Source organism: Copadichromis virginalis, linkage group LG23, assembly GCF_057382275.1.
Source record: "Copadichromis virginalis isolate Kocher_CV1m ecotype Utaka linkage group LG23, C_Virginalis_male_GT1.1, whole genome shotgun sequence".
NCBI lineage: Eukaryota > Metazoa > Chordata > Actinopteri > Cichliformes > Cichlidae > Copadichromis > Copadichromis virginalis.
The window spans coordinates 26,799,774-26,813,001 of record NC_140639.1 but is presented as its reverse complement, the minus strand read 5'-3'; the positions used below and the strand labels follow the sequence as shown (position 1 = coordinate 26,813,001).

At 40.1% G+C, this 13,228-nt stretch overlaps 1 long non-coding RNA gene across 1 annotated transcript; it reads left to right on the top strand.

Annotated features, from left to right (window-relative positions):
- The first annotated feature begins 6,481 nt into the window (after positions 1-6,481).
- LOC146681059 (uncharacterized) lies at positions 6,482-9,375 on the top strand. The gene is made up of 3 exons (XR_014918108.1): positions 6,482-6,862; positions 7,617-7,743; positions 7,838-9,375. It is a non-coding gene; the product is annotated as an uncharacterized LOC146681059 (long non-coding RNA).
- The last annotated feature ends 3,853 nt before the right edge of the window (positions 9,376-13,228 follow it).

Below are 13,228 nucleotides of genomic sequence, written 5' to 3'. Positions count from 1 at the left end.
ACAAAGCTAAAAAAAAGATGAATAAAGACAAAAAGCTATTTTTTTAAAGAAACAACAATAAATAAATAAAAGTAATAGCAGCTTTCAAAGAAGGGAAACAACAGAACAGTAAAAAGTAAAACGACATTTGAGGGGGAAAAGCTGCTAACATAAGACATATGACCTAAACCCAAGTCTATAAGAATTTGTTAAAATTGGCAAAAAGGTAAGATTGTGTTAAAGCAATAACAAGGAAGAATAAAAGCAATAGTGGTAATAAAACAAAAGATAAACAAGAAATATAAACAGAAATAAAAGGTAAAACCTGCTAAAAGACAACATCGGAAGCTTATAAAAATGTATTTTAAGGAGGTTGAGGTCATCCTCGGTGAGATCACCTTCTGATTTAAGACCCCTGGGGCCGCACCTGAGGCTTTAAAGCTGCAAGTTGGTTCACTTGGGGTCAATATTGCTGCTCTGTAGCTTGGAGCCAAACCTTGACGTGCTTTAAAAGTGATCAGTGAAATGTTCAAATCAATACAGGGAGCCAATGGAGAGAAGCCAGGAGGATTGTGGTAGTGATGCGAAGCCGTCTGCTGAAAACCAGTAAGAAGCCTCGCTGCTGCCTCGTGAACTGTTTGGAGGAGGTAGAGCGATTATGCACCAGCGCAGACTTGCAAAATTTCACTCTCATCATCATCTGAGTGAAAATCCACAGCCTTGCAAACACGTTTCCATATTCATAAGTGTACATAAGGATATTTACAGTAATAGAGTTTAATATAGAACGTGTTTCCTTCTCAGAGACATGTATATTATTTTATCTAAAAGTTTGTCGTCCCATATGATAGAGGCACGTGGCTCTACGCTGATTTTCATGGAAAGCATACACCACTTCTGAGGTGCAGTTATCAATAAATACAACAATTTTTAAAGTGAGGAATACCAACTTTAGCTTTGGGTTATATAATATTGTGATAAATGATGCTTTACAGGGGAACTGCACAATAAAAGCAGCCATAAAACAACTACTAATTGTTATTTTTTCTCGTATTTTCTTTTATGCGCACTCATTAGAGGTGCATACGAGTGCAATTTGGGGTTATATGATGCATGAATGCTGCCTCTGGGGAAACAAAGGAACTCGCTTCTGACGTGTCAGGTGTGAGAAACCCAAACGCTGCCTCTTTGCACTCGTGCCGGTCAGTCTGTACGGTCTGGATCTCCTCCCAGCAGTGGCAGTGTCAACCAGGGGGCTTTGCCTCATAAATCCAACTTGAGGTAGCTGCCCCCCCCCCCTCTCCACACACACACACACACACACACACACACACACACACACACACACACACACACACACACAGACTCTTCCTGACAGCCAAGTCTGCTCTGAGCTGAATTTCCACCAAAAAACCTTAATTGTACAGTTAGACCATCAAAATACAAAGCAGTGCAGGAGAGGAAGCAGCTTTAATTACCACAAAACCCTTCAGTGGTGGAATATTTGAGCTTTTATTTATTTTTGAAGGGGAGCTGTGACCTTAGTAGTAATAAAAATAAAAAGTAATAAAGTAATAAAAAGCATCAAAAGTTTTGTAAAATGTCAGATTAAAGCAGGTACTTTGTGTCAGTTTTGCCTGTTCAGTTGTGCAGGGATAATCAGTGCTTCTACACAGATTATATTTTACTTTATACAACCTTAAAATATTTTGAAGGAAGTGCTGAGTATTTCCACCTGGATTGTCTTCTCAGATTTGAACCATTTAGCCCGTTTTTGTCACTCTTTAACTTAATTGTGCATTAACTCATCAGCAGAGGCTTTAAACACCTAATCAATGAGCTAAAATGACTAAAACATCACTGGAAACATGCAGGAAATACACATTCAGACCTTTGGACTATACACCCACCTGTCAAACAAAGCAAAACAAGCACAACTCCATGTAAAGCAAGGAAAAACCACTGCTGTCGTCTTTAATCAGAAATAAATGATTAACACTTTATAAGCTTTGAGTTCACACATCAAACGCAATGCTTAATTTACAAAACCTGCAAATCTACCATGAAAAAACATCTATATTTATTTCCAAGTTATTATTTTTTAAATGTACTTTTAGGTACAAAAACGCATCGTATTCAAAACTATAAGCACATAATCCATAAAAGCTACATCTAATTGCACATATATATTTAAAAACATAATTTAATATTCAAATCAGTGACACAAATTTATTAACATATCAGATTATGAGTCATCTGCATGCATAATATGCACACATTATATCACCATTAACATACATATGTAGAGTATGCACTCATATGTCTGCCTGTGTTTATGCAAAGTCATTTATGTTTTTTTTACACGCGAGATTGCAGCGTGTTTGCTCTCCCCGGTTTTTTTTTTTTTTTTTAAACTAGCCTACCTACCTGATATCGGGCTTACGCCAGGGCTGAGACTTGGATTGAAACGTTGACGGGAGACGGGGTCAGGACGGGGAGGTTGCCACGACTGCTGCTGATATGGAAAATTCCAGAAAACAGAGAAAACAGCGTTTATTGATATTTTGCTGCTGGGTTTAGGTCGAGCTCATAATTAGAAATCAATTATGTGAAAAACAAATTAAATAACATACATTTCAAGAATTCACCAATTAGCAGCAGATTGTGTTTAGGAGTTCAGTCGTGTAAAATCAAGGAAATATCTAGTTTTAAAGGGAAAATGAAGCTTTAATATTTACCTCTAATCATGACATTATAGTTGCATTATAACCAGTGTAGATGGTTTTTTGTATGCTGCCCCCGAGGTCAAATAAATTACTGAGGGTTAGCTCAGTTTTACAGATCTCTGACTTGATCTCACACCAGGATTCAGTACCAGTCTTAGGATGGTTTGTGGTTTAAATTTATTATTTTGGTCCCTGTAGACTCTGGTTGTATTTAGTTTGAGTAAAAAAAACAAACAAACAAGATTGAATCAGTGTGTTATAAATTCTCAAGAAAGAAGATCATGCCCCCACATCCAAGAGTTTGTTCTTTTCAACATTTAACAAGAAATAAAAAAGGATGCAAAGTGAATTTTATTGAAGTAAAGTTTTGCAGAAATCTCTCTTTCGTTGAATTTTCCGTTCATAACTCACATTAATTCGACTTTCTTTCACCCTGGCGACTTCACAGACTTAATCTCCAGCATGTTACCTGCTAAATTGCCTCCGTAGGGCTGTTTTTATCTAAAATCACACATTTTTTAAGTGCTAAAGTAGCAAATACGAACTGAAAGACGCATTTATATGAGTGAGCTTCCTCCAAAATAAAAGCAGCAGCTTGTGCACAATCCCAGCCCCCGCAAAATGTGCTCTTATTTTGTTGATTCAATCACTGAGCCTTCATTTTTTGTTCTTTACTAAGCAGCTTCCTGTGATTACCTGTCAGCTTGGAGGAGTTTGGGGTTAAAACATGATCGTCTGCTTGTGCTCAAGTTTGAGTTTAATCCAGCCTCAGTGTCTGAGGGAAGTAGGGGAGGAGGTCGTTGAAGCACCAGGATGGAGACGCTTTGACTTATCTGTGGCCGCCTTAAGTGAAGCCGTTTGGAGATAGACAGAGTAAATAGAAAACGGCGATTGTCGTCTCGCTCTGCCTCCCTCTCCATAATCTGATTGGGCACGTTCCCCCGAATCGAGGGCAACGCCAAAACAAAAGATCACCAATCAGATAGAAGGGGCTCCCACTGAACTTCTTGGCATGCTATGAATGCTTTGCCCTCTCATGTGCGCTAGTATCTAGCAGCGAGATTCCCCGTGTCGCTTTTATGTGTTAATCGTCACCGCTCAGTGAGACCATTGTGCTGTCTGCATCGCTGGGGGAGGAAACCGCAAAAAAAAAAAAAAGAAGAAGAGTTTATATGGGAATGAATGCGAGCAGCAGATACTGCCAGCACCGTTTCACACGAGCACAGAATCGCCTCATCCCCCTGTTGACGAAGGTCCAAGAGTGCAATGTGGTGCTCTGCCACCACAGACATCTCTAATTGGTGGGAAAGAAAATGCAGGAGTGAAGAGTTCATTTATACGTTGAGGAAGGAAGGGCAATTATCACCTGAAGTGCTCCCCCCCCTCCATGTGTAGATGTAGAACAGTCAGATGTGAACACCGCTGACTCAACTTACCTCTAGAAGTGCCCTCGATCTCACAAATTTATACTTTAATGTCTTCAATTCCCCAACTGTTCAGCAGATCCTCAAATCAGCTGTTAAAGTTATGTTCCATTGCAGGAGCTTATAGTACTAAAATATCTTAAAACTGCCAGTCTGGGCCACACTTACACAGGCCTACATACCAAGGGGATTGCAGCAATCACACACAGTTTGCACAGAAGCCACTGGCTTGTCTGCGAACACTTGTTAGCTGCTTGATTCAAACTTTTACTTTGAAGGCACGCCGTCTCCACCTCTGATTATTGTCACATTTTTTACAGTTTCCCTATAACTTGCCAAGAAGTTAGTGAATGTTTGTATCAAAGCTGGAACTCAACATCAGTGGGTGACCGAGGCAGTCTGCTAGCAAACTCAGCAACCAGCTTTACCTACTGACGGCAAACTTTTTGGGGAATACGTGTTTCTTCTTAGCAACCTGTGGTTGCTGGGGAACCGCTGACCAGGCCTATGTGCCCAAGGCCTAAGGTACCGTAACCTCACAGTAGTAAGATACAGTATTTTATTATATTATATGATTCTTTTTCCATGAACAAATTTACCACATGTAGAAGTGCTTCCTGTTCAAAAGGACTAAGATAGTCTGCTTAAGGTGGCGGACTTCGAACTAAGGTTCAAATCCAATCCAGAGTTTTGTTTTCAGCCACTGTTTGGTGAGATTAGGAACAGCCTAATTTTATGAAAACAGCAGATAAAGGTTTTCAAGTATGAGATTTGCTGCACAGTTTAAGACTGCAGTAATGGATCTATTGAAGGGTCAAAGAAGTTGAAAAGGTTAAGGAGAATTTAAGTGCTTTAGCTGCTAAAAACAGAACAAACACACAGAAAGCTGCTCGGTTGCAGCTCTGCTCTGAATGCTAATATCTCAGCTGCGTGCGTGTGTGTAATGTCTGTGTGGGTGTGTAAAGCAGATGCCATTCTGCTGATCTCAGTCCACATCCATCCGTCTATAGCTTAAATCTTCCCGAAGGCCGGTTGGTTCAAGCCGTCTCTCCCCGCAGCCTTTTGTCCCCGCCTCTGCAGGTCGGGCGGCGTCTGAACCTTTTCATCTTGTCTCGCAGGTTGACGGCCGCGCGACAAAAAAAACATCTGCCCACCAAAAATTCACAAGCTGCCGCAGACACAAACGACAACAGTCGGCTTGTGTTCCTGCTGCCACACGGTGTCGTTGACAGCGTAGAGTGTTGACCGATCTGTTGTGCTGCTGAGTTAGCTGCACTTCTGTGTGATCTGCTGGGATTAAACAACAACAAATGGGGTTCATTAAAAAATAATGTTGTGTAATATACACTGTATTTATACAGTGTATAAATACAAGAGTATAATTTGTATGAATACAACGAGATACGTTGTGTAAATTTAAAGAGATACATTGTAAACATCAAAGAAGATTCACTATATAAATACAGGGGCTCTATTGTATAAATACAGTTTACAATATTACATATTTATAAATATACTGTTTTAATACAATGTGTCCTGTAATACTTGTTACATAGTTGTTGAAACTGTAATTTATTTTGTTTTTCTTTGTTTTCTTTTTTTTTGATAATTTTTAATATATGAAAATAAATTCTGAAATGTCATAATTAATTAGTAAAATTAATAAAATATTAATATAACAAAGAAGATTGTTGGTGTTAAATAATAAAATAAATGTAAGAAGATAATATGTTCAAACTGAATATGTTTTATTAATAAAAGGTCAATATAACAAAATATGGAAAAACACCGCTTGTTCATTTTTTTAAAATGCAGTTTTTTTCTCATATTTTTTGCAAGCTAATACTACAATACAAACTGTATTCATTTAGACTATTTTTTTCCTCCACAACTTAAAAAAAAAACAAAAACAAAAGAGCTCTTTAACCCTGATCCGCTGTGTCTGATAAACCTAATGATGATTTGGGTTTCTCAAAGCACCACCATGTTTTGGAAATGAGCTCTAAAAGCAGGATCTGCAGAAGCAGAACAAAGACAAGTTTGGAAAGGTTTAAAGGTTGCCTGGACTGTTCGGAAAAGCGCAGCTCGTTACGGCTCGAGCGGCGAGCGCGCTCATTTGCAGAAACAAGTGTGTGGAGGGTTTAAAGGTTGCATACATCGAAGCAGAGATGTAGCGAGAACATTTGACTTTCCTGGTGAAGTACAGTCAATATTGTGAGAGGCTTTAATGGTCAAACATATGCATAGTTTCTGCTCGAGTCCTTCTGCTGTGGTAAAGCCTCAAATACATTCGGTATCATCTATCAAACGCAGGGAGGGGAGGAGGAGGAGGGGTGAGGAGGCTGGAGAACAGAAGTTGGGTTTTGCCACGGTACCGAGCAGTTATTTTATTGACGTGGGAAGACACAGGAAACGAGCTGCTTTCACTCTTGCATGTCGAGTCCTTCTGTTGGCGCGTGAATCCAAAACAATTTCAGATTTTGAGAAATACGGGGGCAGCTGGCGTTCCCACAGCCGTGCTGGAATTAGCCGTTTATGCGCTGCAACCCTATCTGCTCTGCACCTGGGCGGCTAGCATAGCCGCACCTTTGACTAGAGAGCACAGGCCACCACGGCGCTTGAGAGACAGACAACATGTGCTGCGAAGGAAGGAGAAACCTTGGCCAGCACCCTTCCAGCATGTTTTCCCACTTTCTTTTTACTAGCTGGGCGGTGCGTTTGGTGTCATTTAAGGTGGGTGTGCATGATTATAGGGCCTCAAAAATTGCTCCCCAGGCACAAATAATCTGGCAAAATCATACAGAAGGTTTAGATTCCCAGTGAACACATGCACATTTGCAATATATACAGTTGAGATTGTGACATTGTGTGAGCAGGAATTACAAATTCAACAAGTGAAAGGAAAAGAAAAATTGGTAAAACAGACATTTAATGCACTATTATTTTTTTTAAAAAAAGCTGTTACAAATGTTCAAACATGCAATGCATAGCCACACATTTTCATCATGACCGACTGCAGCTACACTGGAAGTCTTTAAAATCTCCGCTGAATGACTGTTTAATTAGCAGGACTTCATTAGTTTGAGCTCCTGTGGAATGGATTTGGGGCTGTTATACCGAAATCATTCCCTTTATTGTACCTTTCCCGAGCTCGTACCGCCGGGCCGGCGGCATTAACAGGCAGGCGCGGCAAAACAGCGGTGAGGAGTGAACATGTTGTCGCCTGTGTTGAACATCTGACCTGGCTGGAACCTGCGGCGAGCGTCACAGCTGAACAGGAGGCCGTCTGGATGGGAGAGGATGGAGAGGGAAGGGGGGGAAGGTTTGGCTGTACATGCTTGGCTCCTTGCCCCGGTCCCATTGACCAGACAGCTGAACTAGCGAAGGGAAAGGGGGGAGGAAGGGAGAGAAGGCAGGAAATGGATAAAGCTTCTGTTTTTTTTAGACGTGAGAAAATAATAATCTGTGCATGCTGCTTCTATCGTAGATGAAGGTGTGCCTGCACCTGTCAATCAGAAGATGCCTCGACTGAAGGACCCAAGACCTGCTAACCCTGACATATTTAAGTCACATGAAAACTTTACAGTAAAGTGAGGAAAAGAAGAAGTCCACAGGTCTGTATTTCTCAAAAACCACGCACCACTAACCTGCTGTGAGAACCAAACACCTCTAACCAGACCTCAAAAATACGCTTTGATAACTCTGTAGGAACCTGTCCAGGGTGTACCCCGCCTCTCGCCCTATGACAGCTGGGATAGGCTCCAGCGCCCCCCGCGACCCTGAAAAGGATAAGCGGAAGCGAATGGAATGGAACTCTGTAGGACAATCATCAACAGCACGGCCCAAACATACAAGCTTATGTGTGTTTTGTAAGTAGCATAAACTTCCTTTTACAAGTTTCTGTTTCACAGATGAAGATTAAAGAGTCCAAATGAGCTTAAATCTTAAACTGTGACATTTCTGATTCTGCATACATGGCTTTGGCTTCATTTTACCCTTGCTAAGTAGACAGCAAAAACACATCAGCCCTGCAGAATGGTTACTGACCCCGTGGCAACCGGTGGTTGCTGAACTCAGCCACAAACTCTGATCAAAGTGCACTGACATGAGTGGAAGGAGCCTTTGACGAGGATGGGATTTGAACCCTCGTGTATTTTTTACACACATTTGGTTCTGATAGTAGAAGTGCGAGTTTATTTTCAGATCACGTGACTTGGAGGGACAAACTGCAAGCTGATTGCTGATGTATCGACACCACAGCGCTCATTTGGTTTTCTGCTGAAGAGGGACTGTACATCTTTTCCGACCTGGGACCCCCGAGGTGGAGCTGGAAAAATGTTGCTGATATATATTTCGTACCTTGTAACTATTATTAATCCCAGTGGGGGAATTGCTTTACCACAGTCAATTAAAATATAAATATAAGTGGTGCTAACCTTGATTTGGTTGCCATCAGGTTGGATTAAAGCTACACTTTTTATTGTTAATTAGTGTCTCTTCAGAGATACAGACTAATAAAAAATATGATTGGTGTAACTTTTGCAGTACCAACAAAATAACATTAAATAAAAATGATATTTTTTATCTTAGTTATTTTAATAAACCGTTGGTTCGTGTATCACAAAATTAGCCATATAGAATGTTTTTGTGCCAAAACAGAATATATTTGGAATTTTATTGTGAAAAGAAAGAACAAGAAGTATCCCTTTTGACCCACGAAACACTGAGACAAAACAAAACAACAACAAAATTGTCATGATCCTGGGTCTTTCACCCAGTGTTTTGTGTTTTCTATTGTTGTGATATATTTTGGTTCTGTTCTTCCTCAGTTTAATGTTGAGCCATTTCTGTCTGTGTTTTCCTCTGTGTAAAGTCCGTGTTCCTTACTCTGTGTCTTTGCATGTGTGAGTTCCTGTTTTATTTTGCAGGTCTGCGTCTCTCGTTAGTGTTTCTAGTTTCGCTTCCCCTTGTCTCGTTATGTCCAATTACTCCCAGACGTGTCTCCCTCCTGTTTACCATTCCCTGATTGCCCTCTGTGTATTTAAACCCTGTGTTTTCGCACGTGCATTGCTGGTTCATCTGTGTATCTCCCTCTGTTGTCATGCCGTGTATCCCTGCATCTCTGTGTGTGTCTCTAGGTTTCAGGTTTGTTTTCTATGCTTAGTTTTCCCAGTTTAGGTTTTACTCGTTCCTGTTTTTTGCCACCCTCGCCTTTGTTGTTTGAGCACGCTCCATCAATAAAGCTTCCTCACCTCAGTTGTGCAGCATCTTGGGTCCTTTAATAATTCCATATGGCTCGCCTCGCGAACCGTGACAAAAACCAACATTTTTTGGCCTTATTTTCTCAAAAGTCAAACAAAATTTTGAGGTAACCCAAAATTCTGACTTGTGTATGGCAGAAAAACAAACAAACAAATAAATGAATAAATCAGAGCCGTAAAGAAGCTCCCATAGACAGTAGCACCATTTCTGGTTAAAAGCAGATCAAACTGACTCACTACACCGTCTTGTGGTACAAACTGGTATTACATGAAAGTACAGCCTGGCCCTAATGAAAGATGACATCGCTTCAACACAACACACACTTTTTAACATGAGGTCGCAGCAGTAATTTCTTCACATTCTGCTAATAACTTTAGTAAATTTTGCAATGTTTTGAGCTAATTTTGCACAATATTTTATAATGAGTTCTTTAAATAAATTATGACTTGGCTCTGCCTTCTTATTACCCAACCCTCCTTACCCCTTGGTTCCACTAGCTGCTAAAACTACTTCCAAAATGTCACATAATTTCCACTTTTACACATGTGTGTTGCTAAAGAGATGAAATCAAGAAGAGCCCCATAAACCTTCCAATAGCACATGTTTTATATATCATCTTATATGTCTTGACACATGATTTACTGATAAAAGCTTGAACATTTTTCTCAGATAATACAGGATTTATAAGACACAAACCTACTTATTCTCTTTATTTTGAACCAGTGACCCCAAAGCAACAGCAAAAACTTTAACGCTGTGGCGGATAATTAAAAGTTAGGTCAAGTTAATTCGCTCACGTGGTAATTTTTGTGTCCCATACGCTTGTAGGCGTGCACACTGTGCGCACGTGTCCATGTTGTCTTTGTCCACGACTGTTACCCTGGTGGACCTGCCCACTCTGACTTGGTTCCAACCAATCAGGTGCTAATGTGCAAAAACAGGAGAGGGGCTGCGCTGACAGATGGCAGGCTGACCTGGAAAACCTGCCCTCTTTTCAGGGTTCAGCAGTCGGCAGATGACAGGTATTATTTCATAACCCAAAGACTGAAGAGGGGTTGTTGGTGGCAGACACACACACACACGTAACACACACTTTTGCTGTCACTTTGAATCATTAACTAGTTGTTGACATGCTTCCTGTTGAGTTTGGTCATTCTTATTGGTACTGTTATTAGTTGTTAGCTCAGGAAGCATCAATTTTGAATTAAACTTTCTCTTTTTTTCTCTTGATACATGATTTATTTAAACACTTTCATGCTTCACAGGTAGATACACATACTCAGCTTCAACCCGACAATACATGTTACATGTTTTTCTTGGGGTTTTTGGAGCATACAGGCCTACATATGTCAGTATGCAGAGGATTAAATCAGATTTAATCAGGCTGTGAATTCCCTGAATTAAAGTACAAATTACAAGCTTCCAGCTCACAGAATTTTACCCTCAGCCATTAACGCGCACATACACACACCTATTTATCCGTCTCTCCAACCAGCCATGTAACTCCAGTGTCAGGGTAGATCTGTGTGGCAGAAAGGGCTTTCTGATGAAGTTGTTCATAAATTTTAATATGACATGTCAGCTAGCATGATGTATAGACTGGCTGCTCATTCATATTTCAAGCAGTCTGCTGTTGAGAAAATAGCACAGTTGTACCTTGCTCTACCTTCAAGTGCTGCGCGGTTACAGCTGTCAGAGCCAGTGCAGAGAAACGCTGTTAGCGAGTCTCTGACAGTTTGGATTTTTCTTTTTTTTTGGTGCAGGGATTTTCTCACAAATCTGCCCCCATCATGGAGGACGAGTGGGGAAAAGAAAAATAACCTCCAGTAAATCAAGGAAAGATTATACAAATGCTCATGCAAGATATCTGTTAAGGGATAAATCATTCACTTGCACTGAATACTTCGTTCAGTATGCTTTTTTTATGATGCTTGATGTCTCCATTCGCAAGGATAACCAAGCCACTCTATAGTCCATAGTCATTTGCAAGGCTAGCATTACAAATGGCCAGCCATGTGAAAGTCATGTCTTAACTGGGTGACAGAAATAATATATTGCAAACAAACTCTACATTTAAGAATAGAAAAAAAGACAAATAACAATAAAACACCAAACAAATGTGCTTACAACAATGTTTAAAATGGTCTAGCCTCTGTATTGGTAAGACATGACCATGCTTTTAAATGTTGGTTAAAAAGTGAACAGCTTGGAGTCTTTTGATGTTTTAGTTTGCTATAGCCTCTTCGTATACCAATAAACCACAATATTGGTTGTTAGCAGCACATTATGCTAATTCTGACTAATGCATGTCCGTTAGTACTCCAGTGCTAGCATCAAGCAGTAAATTACACACACTCTAAAACTAGCTTGCTAGCAGCAGTTTACACAGATTTGGTCAATTTTGACTGTAGTTAGTACTCAGGCGTTAGAATAAAGCTGTAAATTATGGAAGTTTTAGGCTAATAGCTTGTTAGCAACAGTTACCACAGATTATGCAAATGCTAGCATTAGCTTTGAGCAGTAAATTACATATATTTTAAACTAATGGTAATTTGTTAGCAGCAATTTTATGAGATTAGGCTTATGTGAATGTTGTGTATTTGTTGGATACTAACATATATAAATTCCCTGCTAAAGAGCTAATTTTAGCTTATTAGTGACAATTTACACAGATTAGGATATGTACAAGTTAGCATTATGTACAAGTTATGTACAAGTTAATGCTAACTTGTACATATCAGTATTATAGTGTTAACATCAAGGAATAACATTTGTATGTTGTGGGCCAATTCAAATTACTACATGTCACTAAAGCCAAAATACTGGCCATGAAAAACACTCATCCAGTAAAACACTGAAGCTTGCCTCCAAACTTTCCCTTTATTCTCAACCAAAGACTTCTTGAAGTGCTACAGATGAAAGATCTCAATCATTAAGAGTTAAAAAAATGTTACGGGTCAAAAATAATATCTGAACTAGACAGAAAAAAATCCCTTTTGCTCTGAACAGTTGAGGATCATATCGAATTCTCCTCCACATAACTTGAACTGATGCCTGCCTTGCTCAGTTGAAGGTAGCCAATATCTGATTTTTCCCAACCTAAGACTCTCGCCTTGTATGAAAATGAGACACATTACCGGTCCATTAATTGATCTGGGCGCTGCTTTGAAATGTGGACCTTCCTGAGAATCAGGAATTAGGGCCGACTCCGGGGCCAATTAGGTGAGTCTTTGCCGCGTGTGCACCGGCATTTCAATCAGTCCAGACCGTCCGCAGGTGAAATGCCAGACAGGAGTTGTCGGTGGCTGTCGTGAATGCTAAAGGCAGGTTAGGCGGCAATTCATGTCCAAATCACCCCATGCATTCAGCAGAGGGGGGCAGAGGCTAATAGTCGCTCATTGCCTGGTTTTACCTTTCCTGATCCTGCGGCTGCCGCTAAACATCAATGACTGATCCGAAACAGGTTCTCCACTCAGCATGTGATACCGCTCTTTACCTTCTCTGCCAATAACAGAGGCAGCATGTCTATGAATAGCAAAGAAGAAGAAATGGTGGTGTAATTATCCCTCTGAGAGCACCCCTTCCTTATCTGGTTATACACATTTGAAGATATAATGCACACTGAGTGACAGGATATTCCTCTGATAATATTTATATGTTTATTGATTTACCTAGAGACATTCTTTTCAAATACATATCAGCCATTGGGAGGTTAGATGTGACTTAATATCATAGTGTACTTTGAATATGTTTTTTGGACAAGCTCTTTTTCTACACCAGAGGTTCACCCTAAACACAAAAATATACTATAGTAAAAAAGCAGTAACTACACATCTG